The sequence below is a fragment of the Glossina fuscipes genome, unplaced genomic scaffold (genome assembly GCF_014805625.2).
Source record: "Glossina fuscipes isolate IAEA_lab_2018 unplaced genomic scaffold, Yale_Gfus_2 0, whole genome shotgun sequence".
Taxonomy (NCBI): Eukaryota; Metazoa; Arthropoda; class Insecta; order Diptera; family Glossinidae; genus Glossina; species Glossina fuscipes.
In genome coordinates, this window is record NW_023998414.1 from 684,333 (window position 1) to 706,717 (window position 22,385).

A 22,385-nucleotide genomic window follows, 5' to 3' on the forward strand; every position below is an offset into this window, starting at 1 on the left:
AATATATTAAATTTAAATATTTAAAAATGTTCTTTTAATTTAATTTTGAACATTTTTCTTCTCCTCTTTTTTTTTTTTTTTTTTTTTTTTTTTTTTTTTTTTTGTTAAATTTTCATTGTTTTGCATTATTTACTCGGACGGCGGGCGAAAACTTTGTTTTTGGCGTTAAGCAGGTTTTTTGGCTTTATCCGATATTCTTTAGTCCGCGTTGTCTTTTACTTTTTCATACAAAAGCCGGTCTTATGCTCTTCTCTTGTCTTTCCACCCTTTTTTTTCGTTGTTCTTTTTCTTATTCCTTTTTGCCAGCATCTTGAATTTGGAAAGTTTTATATCTTTTTCTTAATGTTTTTGTTGTTTTCGTTTTATGACTTAGTTGATGTTGTTGGAGTTGTTTGTTAGTTGTTCTGTTGTAATGTCAACAGTTACAAATAAGTTGAGAAAGCAGCATATCATGATTTTAACTGTTGTTAATGTTGAAGTTTCCCGGCACGCAATACAACAAAAAAAAGTTTTCTTTACCGCCATATAATTGTATTCCACGGTTACATCGAACGAACGAACGAACGAACGAACGAACGAACGAACATTTTAAATTCTCAAGTGACCATTTTGCTTGCATTACGTAATGATTTTATATAAACTATGAAAATTGCTTTTAACAACTAACTGAATGCATGAAATTTTCAAATCCACTTATTTAGGTAATTTTTCGTGAAAGCAACAAAAAAAAAAAAAAAAAAAAAAAACTAAAAAATGTTTTATTCAAAATTGAATGCAGAGCCGACTTGATGAGGAATAGATTTTACCAATCTATTCACATTATTAAGCGTAGCATTTGGAAGTTTTCATTGATTACCCAAATATCATCATCTTTGGCAGTTAATATTAATTTACCATTGGCAATAACATTTTTTGGTGTTTGAGTCATCTTGGCAGATTATTTGCTCCATTATTTATTAGCTCCATGAAATTTAAAAATTCTTTTTATATGCTAACGTTGCAAACTAGTTTTGATTAATTATCCAAATAGAAGGCGAAAGCAGTCTAGATGCCTGAATAGTTATGACAAAACGCATGTCCATCTGCTCTTTGACAGCATATATCTAATTAATCTATTTTGGTGTAACCTGCTTTAGCCACCAATGTACTTAATGAATATTAATGTCAGTAAATTGGCTCTGGATTAGTTGCGAACATTTAATTATTCAAAAATTTGATCATTTTTTTGTCGAAGCACCAAAACAAACAAACAGGGTTCGTGTACATATAGTTTATTCCAAGCACCCGCAATAGACCTGATAATAGAACGGTCTAATCGATTACATATATGTACATAACAAATTACTTATTAAGTAAAGTAAATAAAGATTTTTGCAAGTGTTTTTGCAATTTCATCATTCAAACGCAAAGTTTACGTTTTTAGTCGTTTTGTCACTTGCAATCGACCCGGCTGACTATCGGTTTGATACTGGTGTGTAGTGACGAGATCTTATTTCACCCATTGCCAATTATGACATCAAAAAATCCTCTTTATTTCATCCCAAGAACGTTCTGAATCAATGATGCCTTGTCGCGGTACGCACTTCGAACACATATTCGCGCAAAATGTTAGATGAGCTAGCTGCCTTTTGTTAACTGTCTCGTGCAATTTCACCTTTTACGTATAACTGTATGATTGCGTTTAAAATCAGCAAATTATTTTTCTAGTGTTTGCCTCAATGGACCATAGACAAAATAACCCATTTCGAGCGATTACTGTACTTGAAGAAAGGCTTTATGAACCTATGAAATTCATATTTTTGCGCTATTTATAAAAATCGTTAGTGGCGACATCTATATACAATTCAATGAACTTATTATGTGGTAGGTGTGTAATATAAGTCATTTATTTTATATGTGAGTTCAGATACAATTACATATAACACATTGTTGCATTAATAGTCTATCAAATCGTAAATAATTTCAATTACCTGCACGCAAAGTATATGCCGGTCAGTAAATGTACAAACCGATGACACAATATTATTAGGAAATACATAAACAGTAAGAAGCTCTTATATCGTGGTGCCTTTACTACAAACGCAACTACGTTAATAAATTTTGGCTGCTGCTGCATACAATTTTATTCATTCGCGAATGATTATTGATTTTACTGAGTTCAATAAATGAATGATTTGTGCATTTTATTTTAATTATAATACATGGTCTTTGAGTGATATGGCAAATAACGAGTGATGCGAATTCATCCATCACGTCAGGTGCGTGAATGATAACGACAAAGTTTTTCATTGTTTTTCATCGGCGAGAGATCAGTGAATTCTTTCTTTAAAGACTGGAGTTGTGAGACAAATTTAGAATGGAAATCCTTAGCTCGTATTAAGTGATTGTTAAACGTTTCCGTTGGACTACCTCCATTTCGCTTCTTGAATTGTAAACGTAAACTGCATTAGAATTTAATAATAGTTTAACGCTGCAATACTTACAATTTGCTATGACAAGGGAAAAGACGGACACAGCGGACTATTAGATGTGGATCAATGACACAACTCAATCTGTTCGCTATACGTAATTTTTGGCATCTGAGATAATTGTTTTCACAGACGTTGCAAACGGCGAGACCATCTTTCAATCGTGAGGATCAAATTCTTTTGCGCAATAGCGGGGGAGGACTTTGGAAACAACTCAGTGCATTTTCCCTTTTAATATTAATGCAATTACTTGCTTGATCTTTGCTTACTGATATTACTTAACAATTTTTCTCTTTCTTACTTTTTTTTTTGGTTTTTTTGGATTTATTGTATCTCCCCTTTTATATATATTTATATGAATTACTGTAAAAGACAATTCTACTCTGTTTTGTCTTTATATATAGGCAGCCAACTAGGAAATGCCGTTTATGCGTTCAGTCGTGGTGATAATTGGGAAGAATTGGAGAAGTATGCGATTTTTGGGTACGTTCAACTTTTAAAAACAAAACCATTAGGAGCAGTGATGGAGACAAGTGAGGTTAGATTATTCCAAAGGCGAGGGCAGTACAGTTAAACTACGACGAGTCGCGGCCGTCTTTCGTATAGTTTTCGGGCAATTCCAGAACGAATTGGTGAGAACTCTGAGGAATCCGGTAGTCCTGTAGCTGTGTCAAGTGACTTATTTAGTGGCCAAGTGTCAAGTATTATCTTTACACAAAAACCATACGGCCTACATTACGCCAATGCATATGGATACCAAGAGATTTGGATATAGTTTCATCGCCGACGAGCATTTGAGTCTTTCTTAAATGCGAGTTATGATCTGATTTTTGCCGAATATAGACTTTGGAAAGGGTACGGATATCGGCTGTAGCAGAGTATTTCTTATATCGCTTAAAAAAAAAACTGTTAGGCCTTTAAGTGCATCTCGACACTCCGAACATATTCTCTGCCCTACGAATGCCATTCTGTCTTCCCATGGCCAGAGTTTGAGGGGTTATTGACCCTTTTACATTAACACCATCAAAAGAGAAGATTTGTCCATCACTTCCTCAATGCGTTTTTTGCTGGCATTAAAGTCGACTTTGTTAATCCGATCCGTTCTGTTATTTTTATGAGGTCGTTATTAAATTGCATCATTCATTGCGTAGCGTCTACGGTGTAATATATACTTTAACAAATAAATTCAATGGAAATCCTTTTTAAAAATATTTCGTCCTTAGATGAATTTTTCAATTAATTATTTATTTATATATGTAAGAGAATATTTTACTTATTTTAAAGATAATAATTTATTCTTCTTACTACGGTATAACAGAAGACAGAAGACTTTGAACGGTCTGTGTGCAGACTTGAGACAAGGTAGGAATGCGAATGCACTAAGTTTCAATTTTCCCCCTCTGTAGCATTTATTAGTGTTCGCCTCAAGAGACCTGACGAGGAATGCATATATGAGGGTAGTTGTTTAGGTTTATAATTTTTCGCTGTTAGCAGGCAAAATGAAAATAAAGATTAGAAAATTTATATATAAAGAAATTATTGCAGATAACAAAAATATTTATAGAGTAAAAGTTGTGCTGAGTGTTAATAGCTTTTGAATAATTTATATGAAATAGAAAATTTCTTTAATTTGTTTTCTTTATTAACGGGGCTTAAAATAACTGTTAAGTGTTCAAGTTATAGTTTATATACTTGGATGCATATATCCTTTGAACATAAATTAACTATCTTTTTTAAAGATGCTGTGACGAGCAATTAACATAATCACGCGGCTGGCATACGGCACGTTGCACGAAAACAGCGAAAAGTCTTCTTCATTCAACTGCATCAGCCATACTCAATCCTTTCGTAGTTGATGATTGGAGTAAACTAACTATAGCTATATAAATGAATAAGAAGAAGAAAATAACAAATAACAAAGAGTATCAAAGTTATTGAAAAACTTAGAAGAACGTCTGATAGCAAAAAAAAAAAAAAAAAAAAAAAAAAAATCACAAAACGAATAGTTTTCGCAGCTCGAGCGAGGTGCACGCAGTCCACGAAACGAACTTTGAGTACAACTGTTTTAGATGAAGCGACAGACAAACTTATATGTGTTATCTTGTTGCAAGACAATTATAATTAACATTATAATTAACACATTATGCTTGAACGGTATAGAGAAGGCATTTACATATTGCTCGAGTGTCTTTGCTTAAGCTTTTGTACTTTTAATTTCTCTTTTTTAAGCGTTCGCTTATCATAAATATTTACATTATAAATGAAGCTTTGCAAAAGATTAACAATATTTCCTTCTTTTTTTCTTATTGTGTCGATGAAAGAAGAGCACAGAGGAGAAGAGAAGAAAAGAAAAGCCTGCCTCTACTTATAAATTGTGCATTAATTATGCATCAAAAGCAGGAAAAACAAAAAAAAAAAAAAAAAAAAAAAATGAAAAGAAAAGAAGAAAAACTGTAGAATATACAGTAACTTATCTTCGTATTTTATTCACTAAGAAGATAATGAATAAAGTTGTTGTGTATAAAAATTTTTATTCAGCGACAACATGTTTAAGGGATTCTGGCACTTAATTGCTTTGAATTACTTTGATTACAATAATAAAAGATTTTCTTTATTGTATCCATTTGTAAGAAAATGTTTAATAACTAAACCAAAATCTCATATCTGTCCAATAATTTTATGCAAAGCATACTTTTACTATTAGGATCGATACGTAGCAAAAAGTTCACTTATATTATTTTAATATAACAACAACAACAACAACAACAACGACAACGAGAAACAAACCTCAAATGATTTTATTAAAAACTAATACTAATAAAAGTGTACAAACAAGTTCTACATACTGTGCATGTATTTAACGAAGCGGCAAAAGATTTATTAAATAATTTGTATCATAGAAATACGTTTTTTTTTTAAAAATTGTTCATAAATATTCCGAATATATATTCGGTGAGGGCCCAAGAATTGTCACAAGAAATTTATTTCGTTTATTCGTTTAATACTCATTCGATTTTGTGATCGAGCGCGATGTTCGCCGCATTCGCCATTCGCGACCATCTCTCCTCGATTCCATTCCTCGACTAACTTACTTTCCAATTTTGTCTATCTTAGCCTACTCTTATTCTACTCCTAGTCCTACTCTTATCCTACTCTTATCTCTCTAACTTATTCTCCAACTTTTCTTATTCTCTAACTTATCCTCTACCTTAAGGTAGCACTCTCCCCGCCCCTCGACCAGAGACGTCGAAATTGTGAGGCCGCAACGAGGCCCGACTTTGGTTCCTCGCAATATATATTCATTATAATCAACATAATACGCAGTAAATGAAGGGAAATAACTTTGCAGTAAATGCTTTGTGCGTACGAAAGATATATCACATCGGATTAGTTATTCATGACTATCGAAGAATCAAACATAACGGCATAAAGAGATAATGGAATGGAAGGATTTGATTGATAAGAAAATGCCAGATAAAAGAAAACTGGGAGATGACAGGCATATACATGCTTTGTTAAATAGGTTGACGACAACCATATCGTCCTATATCTCGTCTATATCTCGTATATATAGATATATAGATATATCGCTTTATTGTCACTGCAAAAAAGATTTAAAAGCTGGTCGTACCAGCACATATTCTTTCGCTTTCAAAGCGTTGAACGACGATTCAATTTAATCGAAAGAAGAGATACACTTCGCCTTCTTCAATAATAAGATGACTTTTCAAATTTCATGGGCTCCGCATATGTCGGCTTCGAATTTTTGCTTTTATTATTAACTTGGTACACCTATTTTTTTTTTTTTTTTTTTTAAAGATTTAATTAATCCAAAAGATTGAAGACAAGATTTAATCAAAGGCAAGCTAATGAAGAGCTTATTCTTAAAATAAATGAATGCCGATTAAGCTTTGGCGGGAAAAATCGTAAGTAATATCATAATAGATATGTTTGTAGTTGTACCGTTTATTTAAAAGGCGCGACTATACGTTCCGCCCGATTCTCAAAGGTCGAAATAAGAAATAAGATAACATCGAATACAGACCGCAGAGGCGCAGTTTTATAAGAGCAAGGAGCATTAATGAACAGAGTAACAGCATGGCTCACTTGTATCCGCAGCTATATGCTACTAAATGGCATTGTTGCTCGGTTATAATTATATGGCAAATACACATAAATAATTTAATAGTCAGTATATGAGATGTTTGCTTGTATAGATGGACTAGATAAAATTTTTGTTTATCTCTTTCATCTAATTAGCTTATTTCCTTAAACATTTCACTTTGATCATCGAATTCTTTTCAAAAATTACAGTTTAAGGTCCTATTAGTCGTCGCACAATCCAAATAACTCAGTAACGATGCTTATCATGATTTTCCTGCTTTTGCCATAAAACGCTTAAATATATATGTAGAAGAAGCCCGATGATGCTTTTCAAAATTGTACCGATTTATCTTTTAAGGGGAAACGTAAACTCAAAGCAAAGTTAACGCTTTTTGTCGCAGTCTGTCTGTACACTATTTGCTCGTTGCCCATAGTAAATATTTAAAGATCAATATCTCTTCTTCTTCTTAAAGGAAGCTTTTCACAAAAAAAAGAAAAAAAAAAAAAAAAAGGACGGAAAATAAATCTATGATACAATGGATAATAAAGAGGAAGCCGCCATTTCACTTTTTCTTTCCTTAAGGGAATTTGTCATAAAAGTCGATTTTGTATTCGAGACGACCTAACTGTATTCACAAAATTAGTTTTTATTAAAAGGCAAACCTCGTTTATCGAAAAGCAATTGCTTTAGTTTTTAAACCCTACATCACTTATGCTACAAGGGTATATTAAGTTCATGCGGATGTATGTAACACGCAGAGATACTTGCGATACACTCACCTTTTATCATGCCCATCGATTCGCAATCAATCTCTGATGCGATTTGAGTTTATCTGTCTGTCCGTCCGTCTATCAGTCTTGTTTTCTTGTGTTCAACTTAAATGCTGCAATTTCTTCGAAATATTTTAATACCATTTGGTACGCCGATGTATTTTTGCCTAAGGACAAACTGCATTCTAAATGGCTCGGCTTGGAACACTTTTCCTATCATTTCCCATATAAAGGCGACATTTTGAAAAGTCTTTATAACTGTATTAGGCGAAGTGGCGCAAGGCATTTAGTGGTCGGCCGTGATCTACTATACTGTTTTTCTTGTCATTTTTTTTATATTTTTTTTATTTTCAATCAAGTTAATTTATTTAAATGTGTATGTATACATATATAAAATATATATGGGTATATATATTTTGCATCAGTTTAATTTCCGTTATTAACTTTAAACTATAAAAGAGAATTTTTTTTCGAAATCTAAGCGATGATGAAAGCACAGCAATGTTATCAATTTTGTTTAATCCAATTTATTGTATTTGGCACGATAATCAAGAGAGAACAAACCAAGATAACATGATTATGCATATATAGGTATATGTACTGACACGCATAAACATATATGCTATAAGCTCCTACTATAAAGTGGAAGGAAAAACACAGCAAAAAAAAAAAAATAAAACAATATATATATATATATATATATATATACATATGTATGTATGCATATCAATAGAATAAAAAGTGCGAATGCGATAGCGAGACCAAGAAGAAGAATGTACAATAGGTAGAAAGGGATAGTATGAGTGAGGGTCATTGAAACTCAATGCAACTAATTTGTAGAAAATCATAACACATTGGCAAGATTGAAAGAGATTAAACTTTCTTCCTCTTTTAAGTCATAGGAACCCGCAATGTGGTTGAAAATCTTCAATCCTGTAAGATAACGAAAACATTTTACTAAATTGCAAACCAGAACTCAAGGGTATACCAAACATAATGAATCAGATACAAATACATATTGACATATCTACGCATATATATATATATATATATATATTGTATATATATATTGTGCATATATATATTGTATATGTATATGCATATACAATATATATATATATATATATATGTATATGCCTTCACTAAAGTCAAGTGTAAGAAATAGGGCGGCACACAATGTACATATTTAAGTAAAAGACACGAGTTTAATTCGACTTTGACCAAATCGTTTCATACTTACCACCTGTTGTGCGTAACTCCTTTATCTCTAAAATACCTAAACCCAAGATATATAGACATGTTATTGATGTGATTCGACTGCATTTTTAAGTATCATACAGATAGAATTATGTAATTTGAATATCGGAAGCAGTTATGGCAATTGTTAGCATAGGTAACCACCTTGCATGTCTGCCTATCTATCAGAGATGAAATAAACTCGAAGCATTACAATGCCATTAAAACTATTAAGTTATACGTATCAAATGATTTCATAAAAATAAATTTTCATTATTTTTAAAACATATATGGGTGTAATGAGTTAAGTTCGATTATACTTTTTTCATAGCTAGCTTAGTTTAGTACGAAAACCTTTCCCATATATATACTCAAAGGAAAAAGAAAATTTGCATTGATTGGTTGTAAGAAATGTTTTAGAAAATTTGATCGGTATGCTTCATAGATAGCTTACAATGCATTCAAGGTACAGATAGAGATTTAGATAGAAGCACAAAGATCAGTCCTTCATAGTCTTTAAAATTTCAACAAACAACAGATATGCTGCAAGAATTGAAGTAAGACCAACTTCGAATTGCATATATATACATATATTGATTAAGGCATCAAAAGTTTTAAAAGAAATGCAAAAAAAAAAAAATATATATATATATATAGATAAGATGATATAGAGTGAACTCTTTTCAACGGCAATGCCCCGCACTTTTTAGTAAGTGATGGGTAAACATTAAAGCTAGCTGAGTAGTGTTGCATTCGCGATACTCATTATTGAGGATCAATTACTTCATTTATGACAATCAAGTTGTCGGTTTGTGGATTCAAATTTCAGGCTGGCTGTGCATGCTTATTGGTTGGTAGCTGCAGTCAGTATTTAGTCGATAAAGATATAAAATTTACTGATTTACAAATCACTTCGTTCTTATCATCACCGGCTTAGACGCTTAAAGGACGTCCCTTGAGTGATTAGTTATATATATGAAAAAAAAAAAAAAAAAAACCAAAATGAGAACAGGCCGTCAATGCATTAAATATCCAAACTTTAGATCCGTCATGGAAATAGTGCGTCAAACAACACGATAGTCTATTGCTTACGAAATGCATTCGATTGAAGAAAATCAAAAAAAAAAAAAGTTCCAAAGACAAACGTTTTGTGTTTTTTGTTAGCTTTCTCTCGTCGTCAGAGATTGTGTTAGTGTGACAATACGTTTACCTTTTTTCTATTATTAATAATTGATTTCGTTAAATTCTCTCGTCAATGGGAAATTCATTCGCGCCTTCCTATTCGATATATTCTTATAATAATTTTTTGATTATTTTCTTAGTTAGTTTACTCCTTAAGCGGCTAGTCAAAGTAGATTGACAAGCTAAGCATATCCATTTTTGTCCGTTGGTCGTTCGTTACGAAAAAGCACTCAATAAATCAGGTATTGTGTCGCTAACACAACACAACAATTTCTGAGAACAAACACTTACGAACACTTACTTCACGTAACCGCAAAGACACAAAGACTTGGCCTTTTTCTCTGCTTTAGATTTATAATAGAAAAATCGGTAGTAAATATGTAAGCGAGCGAGCGTATTGAGCGAGCTATTGTATTGTGTTTATTTTATGTACATTTATATACACATGAAATAATACTAATTACTATGCTGAACGTGTTGCATTTCAACACTTGTAGACACGGCCCTTTATCAATGTAGAACAGACTACATATATATATATCGTATATACACACACACACACACACATAAAGTAGTGAATATACATTTGCACTTTTATGCATTCGTATCCTGGGGAATGTAGCCTGCTTATGTATGCAATACATAACGTTTGCTAGGCAACATTATTACCAGCTACTCAAGTCAGCCAGTTAGTTAAAAACAGTCAGTCAGTCAGTCAGTCAGTCATCCAGTCAGTCATTCAGTCAGTCATCCAGTCATCCATTCAGTCATCTTTAGTTACTTCATTTTACTTCTTACAACGTTAGCCGGTTGATTGTGTTCTAGTTTGCTTATTCGTACGCTTCAAAGATGCCTCTCTTTCTCTTATCCAAAGTGTTTTCGTGTAATTAAATTATGCGCCAAGTGGGTTTTCAAGATGTTGTGAAAAATTAAGTTTACATTTTTCCCTTTTATTTTTTTCCTTTTTCTTGTTTTATTTTTTTATTATTATTATTATTATTTTTTTTTATTTTTATTTTTTATTTATTTTTTTTTTGTGCTTCTTTCGCTCGGCGCACCTTATTCTATTATCCTTTTAGAGTAAAACACACTTTTGCTTGTTTTTTTTTTTTTGCATTTTTTCGTTTTTCTTCTTGATGCTGCCGCTGTTGTTGTTGTTATTATTATTATTTATATTTTATTTTATTTTTAGTTTTTTTTTTTTTACTTCTTAGTGAAATGATATCGTTTTATATTCTTTCACAACACATTTCATTTGAAATCCTTAAGAAAATGCGATTTACTCTTTATATCTTTAACTCTCTATGAATTGTTCATTAGATTGAGTAGTATTTTAGGAGATTTTTGTTTTCGGTCTTTTTCTATATAGAACATAGATGTGCGTACTTATAGACAAAAAAGTAAGGATTCGGATTTTTCTTGTATTCTTGTTTTGCTTCTTAACTATTTTTTTGTTTTGTTTTTTTTTTTTTTTGCTCTTTTTTTGCATTTCTCAAAGCTTTGAAATTTTACCTTACTTGGTAGCGTATTTTTCTGTTTTTGAATTCAAGCTAAAGATTTAATAGATTGTTATGTACAGAATTTTAATTAGTTCCGTATACTTTACGTGTTTGTTTGCATGTGATTTTATATATGTATGCGTATATGTATGCGTAAATTTTAAAGGGTGAACATTTTCTGAAGAAGAACATTTTCACTAAATTCCGGCTTGATTTGGATTACAACACAAACAACCGGAAGCCATAAATATTGTTTCGTTTAGATGACTAACAGCAAGAGCTTATCAATTACACATACATATATGCCCGCCTGCTTACGTGTTCTCTTAATATACGATAATATACTTGAAAATCCAAATGAATTTTATCGATAATTTTGTCAACTTCAGTAAATAAATAATTAAAGCTAACTCGTTATCAACAACTTGATAGAAAAATTTGTGCTTCACGTCCGTTACTATACCCGCAATATTACCTCCGTGGATGCACATTCACAAATAACGTATAATATAAAATATGTAAAAGTCTTCGTACCAAATCTCTCTGTCTAAGCCCTGTTTAATAATCTATCAGTCCTTCAAGCTTCATGCTATCTATAGCATGTTATAGTAATCAGAAAAAACATATATGCATCGTATGCAATTCTCTTGATTGATAGGCGTTTGATCTTAGTGGATGTGCAAAATAGCGTTGAATTCTTATCCGGACAGAGTGAAGTAATTTATCTCAAAGATGTATAATTGGTTTTTAGGCAAGAAATTTTGCATATTTGCATATGGCACTAATGATATGTTAGTGAAAGTTTCAGCTAAGAGACAGTTCATTCGCAATTGATCTGAAAATTGCTCAACAAATTATTCAACATGCTCAGGGCAGTGCCCGATCAAGTGATGACGTCAAAAATACGAACATATGTAAAAGAAATCGACGTCTTACATTATAATCCGTCTCTCTCATTATATAACGTTTCGTCGTATAAAATTAGACGAGTGAACAGAAAATTACAAGAAACTCGCCCGTAAGTACTTAGCGCGATCGTTGCAGCTTGATGCCGTCAAACTAATATTTACTTACTACAATTCAAAGAAAAGGCGCTGAATGAAGGAAACGAGTAAACCAGTGTAGAATTCTTTCTTTCATGCTTTATTCAGTTTATATGTATATATTATATCAGTTTATATATATATATGCGTATAATTGTGTACCCATTGCACAAGGACGATTAGTTTTTGTGAAAACATTTGCAATAATATATATAACAAGATGCGTCTAGAAATCCCGTAAAGTATGTACTCTCTTGATAAGCATCGAAATGCTAAACCGATTTAATCAAGTTCATCAGTCCGTCTGTCTGGTGCAAAAATGAAGCTATCACTCTTCAAATTTGGCAAAAGCAATCGAAGTTCTTGCATGCAAGTTGCTATTGAAAATGAGGTAAGTGAGGCTCAAAAGGCGCATAAACTGGACACATATTTATATCTCCAAGCAAAAATTTAGAATTTTTTTGCTTATTACTCATAATCAATCATGTAAGATAGAAAGCTAAAATTTACTTAATGTTATCTGTCTAAAAATGTGTCAAATTCAAAATATGATATAACGAAGCCCTTAACGTAATTCGGATTCGTTTTTTCTTAGCAGTATAATCAATTGTTGAGTGTGTGAATTCCAAGTTAAATATTGCGGACGCCACGGCTTGGTGAATTCATTTTTTCTCCCTAATCCTATCGATATGAGTATGAAATACAAGAACGTGGAGACTAGATATAGATAGGATAATAATGATGGATGTAAAAGATTCGATCGCGAACGAATATAACTTAATCGCTTCTTTGTTTTATTAATATCATAGTAACTATAATGTATAACCTATCGCTATAAGATACATAATAGTCATATACAAGAGATGCTATAACGTATAACTCGACTAACTGCCATGCTTTATAATGCTAGCCCTTTCCCTAGAAATGTGAGAAATTTATCTGCTTAAGAATGTGGTCAAATTTCTTCTGAACGTAATGTAAGTCAAAGGATTGTTAAAGGATTTTCAATATCGAGCTGCAGAGAAAGGCAAGAAACGATCGTTAAGCCAAAGAGATAGATGATATACGTGATATTAATTTTAAAAGTGTTTTTATAATTTTATAATTTCGAAAAAATTTTTTCATTTATCTAAATATTTTTGAAAGAGAAAATAACGAAAAAATACAAAGTCTATATCGATCTAAGCATGCTCGTCCATCCACATGTATTATTCAAGTGGTGAGCATTTTCCTGGTTGTGAAAAGGACACGACTATAGTTTTAAAAAACGCACAGAATTCAGTTTTTTTTTTTTTTTTTTTTTTTTGCATTAGAAATTTTATAGTGCCTGTGTGCAAATGAAAATGAAAAAAGAAAAAAAAAAAAAAAGAAAAGCGTAATCGCCTATCCGTTAGAGTGATACTCTGTTTTTTTCAGGTTTTTTCAATAGTGGATGAAAGATCCTCCTATTCCTCCTTCTTTCTTTTACATAAACCTCTATAAGCAAACCTTCATAAAAGAAATATTAGTAAATGAAGGCCAGGAAAGCAAAAGGAAAGGCGTTTATCGAGTAAATGCTGCTGATAGATGATGAATACATTTTTTTCTCTATACATTCATTAACCGTTTTTTTTTGTTTTTTTTTTAATAGAAATGTTGGACTTGGTTTAGAGTACAAAATCGTATCTTATAGGGAGAATTTTTGGACTAGAAACAAGGCTGTTGTTTAACATCAACTCAAAAAAAAAAAAAACTTATTTCATTTAACTCGATTTTCCAGTGAATTTTTTGATACATTTTATAATAACATAATATCTTCCATACATAATCATGTGATTACATTGGCTTTTTTATGTTAAATAAAAAGAAGTGTAGTAGATGTGTATGTGTCGTGATCTGTGCCCTATAGAGTTTAGGTTTATAGTGCGATGTTCGAATTTAATAATAAACGTTATTCCTTTTGTGATTTATTTATTTATTTATTTATTTTTTTTCATTCATTAGAGTAGAAGGCTTTTCGCTATGCGCTATGCGATTTCATGAGCTGGATTTTTTCAACTGAATATCGCTATTTGAAAGAAATAAGCTTGCAAGCTTCAAATAAGACTTCATCTATTTATCATGCGTTTATCAGTCGCATTATATTCCACATGCCTTGAGCAATTCTGTATTGCTCTTACATTTCGTCACAAAAAAAAAAGAAGCTTTTTCCCATATTTACGTAACTTCTTTCACATACAAAGATACAAAAAGAACCCCGCTTCAAAAAAAAAAAATATATGAAAAAAGCAAAAAAAGCTAAAGAAATTAATATAAAAACTAAATTTAATCTGTATCTAATTACTTGGGTAATGAGAAACAATTAAAACTCTTGTCTGACAAAAAGCCTGAAACTACATGTTTTTTTTTTTTTTTGTGTACGTATGGAAGGCAGAGAAGGTTTACCAGAAAAAAGTACGAAACTTTTTAAGAAGGGATTAAGAGAATTAACTTTGACAAAAACCGCAAAATTTATATACAAGTTTCACTTGCCTGACTTTTTATTTATTTATTTATTTTATTTTTTGTTTTTTTTTTTTGTTTTTGGCCAGAAAGTTTAACATCGAAGGGATAATATGTTATAATACTGTTACATGCAAACTTGTTAAGCCGTAAGTAAAAGATCCTTTGGAAAGAAAGCCAGTAGCAGTAGTAGTATTATTATGCAACGAATGTATTCAAAAAGCAAAGCAACCAAACACAGGGAAAAATGTCTATAAAAGTTTTATTTTAATTGGTTTTGTTTTGTTTTTTTTTTGTTTTTTTCTTTGTTTTTCTATTCTTTTCTTTTGTTTTTTTTTTTTTGGGAAAATTCGTTTTATCAGTATGTGTGAAAAATTAGGTGAAAGGGAAATTGATATACTAAGCTTTCGGGTAATTGACTATTACAAATAATTTCCGAGCTCACAGAATACTAACAATACACAAATATTTATTTTTAAATTATTGCTTAAAATCATTTAAAACCATTTACGTTGAATTTTTGGTTTATTATTAGAAATAAATCAGAACAGAAAAGAAATGAATGAATGAATGAATAATAATTTATTTTATTCATAATATTTGTTAGCATTTTAAGCTGATTAGATGCATATGCACGTAGGAATTGAGGTAATAGCTTGCAAATCGTACGCTCATCATAGCCATTACATTGTAAAGATTTCACAATATTAATTATTAGCAAATTAACAATCAAATTAACATAGCAAGCATCGAGGCATTGAGAATACTTTCAGTATATGTTACACATTGTGTAAGCTTATGATCTATATAAACTAAACATATGGAGTTAAATTTAAATTCTTATAATCGTTACAAGAATAAGATATCATCCGGTTATCATATTTCAATTCTACTTTGGATATTCTTATCGAAAGTTATGCTCTTCGAAAAGTTTCTCATTTACATTTACATTATCTATCTCTATCTCTATCTCTAAGACTCTCTAAGAAACTATGAAGCAAATAGAGTAATAAATCTCGGGAGATCATTTTTAATATTCATTAACTCATAGACAAGCTATAAGCACATCAGCAGATTGTTGCGCATGTATCAGTAGAGTTGCCTGAAGCGATATAGTTTTATACTCAGCAAATGAAAATCACTTAAGCTTCAATAAAGTTTGGCTAAGAAGATCTTTAATGCTTAATGTTGCCACCGCTTAATCGGTTAAACTACATAACGCCCGAATATCGATAATCGTCTGCCATCATATGTGTGTGTATTATTTATCGTATTGTAAAAATAGTTGTATGCGTGAGAGGCTTGTCCTTGTTTCTATAACAAAAAATTGAATGTTTTTGCATTTCTTTGTACAAAAAAAGTGAAAGCTTTCTACATAGCAATATTGGGCTCGGGCAGCCTAAGCCAATAGTACTTACAAAGAATACAGTGAACTTATCGAAATATTTGTTCATTCATTTATAATGAAAACTGAATGAACTGAATGAATAAAATCGTTAAGAGTCATTCATGCATTATTGGAGTAGGCCAATGCTCCTGTATAAGACCAAAGTAAAAAATCCGATGAAGTTATATCGCATGATTTTTGTAACAAGCGTACGCAGGCATTTCGGGAAATTAAACGATCATTGAATCCTTCTACCAATAAATTGATTTTATTGTGAAATGTATGGCATTTTACATCACATATCGTTAAAGACGAACTCATCTACTTGTGCTTCGAAAAGTGAGAGAAGACTTGAATGAGAGGATATGGAAGGTTATGCATTACAAATATTTCTCAGTAACCGTATAATCGGTATAAGTAGCCGACGACGGTAATAATCCTTATTTACAAAGTCATTACAAATATGATCTTCACATGCGCATTTTATATTATAAATAATGGCATTCTTACCTAAAATGCACTAATGTGCATATGCTCGAACCTGCATAATGCGAATTCTTGCACGCAACAATTCCCGTACAATGGGATATTATATGTGTCTGTTTTACGGTATATAGAGAAAATCTTAAAAAACAAAAAAATATTTGCTTCAATAATCTATAGGCCACGATAAATGCAACAATCGTCCAAAAATAATTAATAAAATCCCATTAATAATGTAACTGATTATTGTCTAAACGCTGACTTTATTTTAATTATGCAAAAAAAAAAAAAAAAAAACCGAGAAGCAGTTCCTATGAATTTTAAGTCTTTACAAAAAAAAGGTTTTTTTTTTTTGCTAAGACGTTGTTATCGACTATTAGCTAACTATTTTTTGTTCTCCGCTTTCGACTTTTACGAGCTTTTAATAAATACTAATAATAAGCGTTAAGAAGAAAAACACGCGGCAGTATTTAAGTTATTTTAAACGTGATTTTCATGTAAAGTGCTCGTTTTACATTTTACAAGATAAGTTGCTCTTCACTTTCCTATGTTTTCAAGTTTCTCACAAACGAAGAGAAAGAAAGAAACAGCATAACATAAGATGGATGCTTTCAAGTTAAGTCGAACCTGCGATGCCCACCACCAACTAAAGCCAATAGCAATAGCAATAGCAATAGCAATAGCAATAGCAATAGCAATAGCAATAGCAATAGAGAACGGCAGCGTATACATTTACTTAAGCAAGATTGCGAAATATTTGTATAACGTTGTGCATCGATATCTGATAATGAGATGCAATTCGTTGATTAGTGCTTGTCCATGGCTGTTTTCGCGCATGAAATATGTCTACTATGTAACTAGATAATAAACCTATCGCTATAGAGTTACTTAATAAATGAATAAATTAAATGAATGCTTGAAGTGACGCCTGCACCTTCAAATTTATTCTGCGGCTCTCAATACGTTTTTAACTTTAACTTTTTATCATACATAATTTTCATTATTACGCAAGTATATGTCTGTCTTTTAGAATATTACACAGGCATATATAATTGCGGTAAAAGAAGAAAATTTATATTTATGTTAAAAAGGCTGATCGGAAATATCGATTTATTGATGATAGTCTTGTAAAAATGAAATGAAAAAATATTAATTTTTGTGCCAACCTATTATGGATCCTTATTAATAATTTCAATAAAATATAATATCGATCTTGGTAAAAGATCTGATGTAAGAAATACAATATTGATGCCTAGTCGGACATAGGAGTGCAAACTGTGAAAATCAGAAGAGATGCATTTATTAATCATTTCTTCAATAAAATTATATAAAAATAATTGAATCAACTACAAGAGCATGATTTAATGCATTTTCACTTTACTAAGTTAGGGCGAACTTGAGCTTATGTTAACTCGACAAATATTTTGTTTTTTTGTTGTCCATCTCTTATTAATTTTCTTATTATTATTACGCTTGTAAATAAGGTAATAAATGCATATACATATACACACACACACACACACATACACAAAGTTAAAAGTTTATTCAAAAGCAAACATATCCTATAAATATCGTAAAAACACGAAGAAATTAAAGTTTTATTAAAATTTCGAAAAAGAAATATTTTATGCATTAATTGTCTTTGAAGATATGTAGTTGGGGGACGTGACAATTTTAAAATTCTTTATATAATCACTTATGAATTTTATCCCAATCTATATGAAAGCCGATTATTTAGGACGTATCTCCATTGCACGTGTTATACTTAAATAAAACATAATTGCATACACAAACATTAATTAAGTTGGTTTTGTATTGAATTGTTAACGTAACGATGACGTAACGATTTTTAAAAGGATGCCGGAGTAACATATTATTTCATTTCGATATTTTGCTTACCGTTTTACACAGGAAGCTTTGTTTCGGATTTTCTAGAGAAATATGTTTTTTTTTATTTATTCCTGGGACTTATTGATCGATGATGAAACCATTTTTGCTCGGATTGTAATATTTTCTTGATTTTGAAACGTGCACATCTTTCGTCGATTGTCGACGATGTCTGTTGTCGATAATAACACCGATGAAGTTTACAGTCTTTACTTTTGTTGCTTCAATTGTTTTTAACTGATGCAGGCGCGTCACTTTTAGGGTTCAGGTTTTTTTTTTTTTTTTCTTTTTGATTGAATCGAGATTGCATTTATATAATATTGCCTTCAAACCCGATAAATATCAATCTTTGTGGATTTTATCATGCCAGCAACAACAACAAATAGACAACGCTTCACATTAATAAGATAAGATTTAAAACGGTCTTTGAGTTAAATCAAGAAAACGACGAGTAAGTCATCTTTGCTGATAAGCACAAAAAACTAACTAAACTTTCTCTCATTACGAGTGATTGTACAAAAGATTTGAAAAAAAGAAAGAACAAGTTAACGCATCAAAGTAAATTGCGCTTTATTCAGAAGCTTCAACATTGCAGTTATATTCTGAACAAAATATCGTTGCAAGGTTAACTAGGCTCCAATTATTAATCACCTTACTGTACGCGACACCCTCATGAGAAGGTCCGCCTTTCAAATGTTTCCAAAGTTTGCAATTTGTAAGCAAAGGCTTCTTGGGCTTCGATATAGCCATAAAAAACAATCTATACTTGTTCAATCCGGTGAACAAATGATGAGCCCTCGTAATTGCGCTGCCATTTTGTGCAAAGCTTTATTTAACGATTTCTTCACATTCCGAAATCATCAGACGCTATTTGATGAAACTGCCAATTGTACTGTACTGTGCGCTCGCATCGAGAAAACACGACTTTAAAGAGTATCGTTCTTAGTGAGAGGCCATTTGACATTATGTGTATTTGTAGTAGTAGTAGTAGTAGGACTATTTCAATATTTTTACAATGGTCAACGAAAAGGACAATACTAGCAATTGAATGACTTTTGAAGATCGAATAATTTTAAACTTTTGAAAACTTATGACTACGAGAAGAAAATCGGCTCAGATTAATCTGGGAAAAATTTTGTCACAAGATGCGACAAGTTTTGCTCTCTCTTTTTAAAATTAAATCGAGTCCGTTTCTGTAGCTTCTCTTGATACTTTAGTTTCTAAGTTGTTGCTATCATTTACTACTCGCTAGAAACTAATGTTTTCAATAACACTTAAAATTTATACTCAGCATACTCAGTAACTTTCAATTCACGTGCCCAGCATTATAATCGTGCAAATAAACAAATTGGAAATGATTATTCCGATATATGATATCTGCACACATCAATAGAACATAAAAGATAAAAATTAATATGGCGGCTGTATATGAGATGCTTTGAAGAACATACGATTCTTAGGAGTGAAGTCTAAGGTCTGTCTGAAATTTATGATGTCGTCAAGGCGTACACAATCACTTGATTTTAAAATCGGACTGACATCGCTGAGTAATCCAGTTTCGAAAAGTTTGCATTGCAACGGTAAGCTGACTATATATCCTCTGATGTCTATGCACTCACATATTTGCAGATGCCTAACGATGATACAAAAGAGATTTGTTATCCTTTTTATGCTGTGTACTTAATGCTTTTAAGGCTAATGAAAATTTACAATGCATACAATTGCAGGATATTTTATATGCCATGCACTTGAATATAGAAGATGATTAAAGAATAGCTTCGACTTGGTAAATAGTTACTAGAGAGTTTTTTTTTTTTTTAATGTATCTTTCAATTGTGAAAAAGAGAGCAAAAGAAACAGTAAGCAACCAATAATTTACTGTTTTACATAATTATAAAATTAATCTTTATATATATATATATATATAGTAATGATAGTAATAATAATAATGATTTATTTATATTTATGGTGAAAATATATATCTATTCCAAATAGAGATAAAACATAATACATAATAAATAGCTTCAAGTGTTATTCGTTAAAGGAAAATATTTGTTTTCATATTTATGGTATGCGCTATATAGAGAGAGACGCAGACAAAGAAAGAAAGCATTAGCATTTATTAATGTTAGTCTAAAAAATATTAAGCCTTTATATATATATATATATATATATATATATATTCAGTTTATTTGTTAAATTAAGGTTCGCGCAGCGTCATCACATATTGACCCTAAACACTTCTATGTCGACTATGCGTCGAGATTGCATATCTTGCATCGACTTCTATGTCGAGCTAGAGTCAATATTGTGATATATGAAACAATTACATGTTTTTTAATTCCACTTATTGTTTTTGTTTTTTGTTTTTTTTTTTTGCAAATTAATTAAAGAGTTATTGGTATATAAAAAAAATTGATGTGGAAGATGAGGGGGAGGAGGGGAGGAATTGGTATTGATACGATTTAAGTTAAGTTATGTGTAAGTATAGTATAGAGAGAGAGAGAGAGAGAGAGAGAGAGAGAGAGAGATAGAGTGTTTTAAATTTTGTTTTATTCAAGTTTTTGCTACCGCATCACTAGTGGATAATATTGTTATAATTGGAAATATCGTAAACTTTATTTAAATGTGAATTCTTTATGCATACTCTCTTATTATCGGCTTTAAATTGCATGATTTTGGTTCATAATTTATTTAAGACAAATTGAACAGCGAAACGAGCAATTCATACAAAATTTACGTGTAGCTCTTTCCAGCAATTGTGTTCGAGACCATCAGTTTAATGCGATATACTATACGTGCATTGCCATTGCTGCTTAAATGTACACACACATATATATATACAATGCATTTACTGAAGTATACAAGAGAAATGTAATGAAAAAGAAATATTTCGTAACATTTCCGTAACTAATACATTATCAAAGAGTTTGTATGCGGTAAGCCGTAATATAACATTTAGAAGATAAAGGAGAAATAAAAAAACCAAAAAGCAATAGAAGAAAAGCAGCTGTTTTGTTATAGTTACTCTGTTGTATTATTACCAAATTATTGCCCATTTCTTTCTATTCGAAGAGATACTTTCTTTATACACATTCTCCTATACGAGTACTATGATATCCTTGTAAATGTATATATATATATATATATACATATATATACTCATTGAAACGTTGTAAAGGAATTTAACGAAAATCATGTTTATTGCCGTACATGCTGTTAAAATTACATTGAAGAGAAAAGATGAAGAAGATATGAAACGACGAAATGGACGCTTCCCAATATTGTGCATATAAATTTCAAAGAAAATAAAACATAAAGAGAATGGAATTATAAAAGAAACACAGGTTGATAATTGATAGAATAACGAGAGTTTTGAGAGTAAGTGGCAGGCACATCATGCGAACTCTCTATTAAAGACAATATATGTTTTTAAACCAATGCAACGACTTAGAAGACTTAACAAATTAACGCCTATGGATCGTATTTGTTTGGAAGTTTTCATGGACATTTCTCCAACATATCTTCTTCTTTCTTGCTTTTTCTATATACATCCATGGCGTCCATGGTCAATAGGTAAGTGTTATGATACTACTGACTACGTCTTCAATATAGCTACGAGCGAGTACACTCCAGCGCACTATAATTTAAATATATATTCTTGAGTTTCGTAAGTGAAAGTGTAAGTATAGCGATTGATGATACAATTTGTCAAGAATGACGAGAATAGTCTCTTAAATGTTCTTAGCTTGACGCAGAAAATACAAAAAGTTTGGGAACCACTACCTTTGTCTTTTAATTTGGCTTAATTTTAGCTCGATATATTTTTCCCAGCTGCCTTCAG